This window comes from Montipora foliosa, unplaced genomic scaffold (genome assembly GCF_036669935.1).
Source record: "Montipora foliosa isolate CH-2021 unplaced genomic scaffold, ASM3666993v2 scaffold_420, whole genome shotgun sequence".
NCBI classification, from domain to species: Eukaryota; Metazoa; Cnidaria; class Anthozoa; order Scleractinia; family Acroporidae; genus Montipora; species Montipora foliosa.
The window spans coordinates 1,541,061-1,541,871 of NW_027179724.1; positions in this window are offsets into that span (position 1 = coordinate 1,541,061).

An 811-nucleotide genomic window follows, 5' to 3' on the forward strand; every position below is an offset into this window, starting at 1 on the left:
GCCTCCCCAAGCTTAGTGTCAATTAAGAATAGGTTCATGCATGTCTTATCTGCACAACAAAGCTTTTGAGCAGTTCCAATCAACATTTGCTTTGTTATTTATGATTTGATCATGCTGGTCTCTGTGCCAGTGTTGAGGGTGAGCTGTAATGGAGCATGCCTATAAAAAGCCTTGAAGTGGGGTTATTGCTTAATACTGACGTGGGGGGAGGTAGTATGTGATGAGGGAGGTATTGGCTGGTCATCTTTGTCCAGGAAGGGAGGTATAATCAGTGTAGTCAGACTCTTTGTCATCAAGGGCAGACGTGAGGTGTAATCAAGACAGGTAAGTACAGTCCTCCAGGGTTAAATACAAGCAGGCGCCGAGAGAATGTTGGTCATTGCAACCTGGTTGTTTGTACAAGGGGCATGACTTAGGTCGCTTGGGAGACCTTGGCTGGGATAACTGCTTGTACAAAATGTGGGTGGTGGCTGCATGGGCCTTGTTTCAGAGATACGGAGGACTTTGGTGTCAGCGGCTGTGCGGAATCCTGGTTTCAGAGAAGCTAGTGTCTTCGATCTTAGTTCAGTGCTGTAGCGCTGTTTTCTTGGAGTGACTAGGTCAGTTTGTATTCATTGTAACCATGACAAAACTATCATATTTTTCGAGTGTGGGGGTTAGCTCCTCATCAACTGTAATATCTGCACCATGATGAGTTATAGTACAGTTCAAACTTGGAAACAAGTAGATTATCGTTGGTGAAGGACATTAACATTTGTAACAGGTCTTCAGGGTGTTCATCAACTTCGAGTTTTACATTAGAGAAATTTAA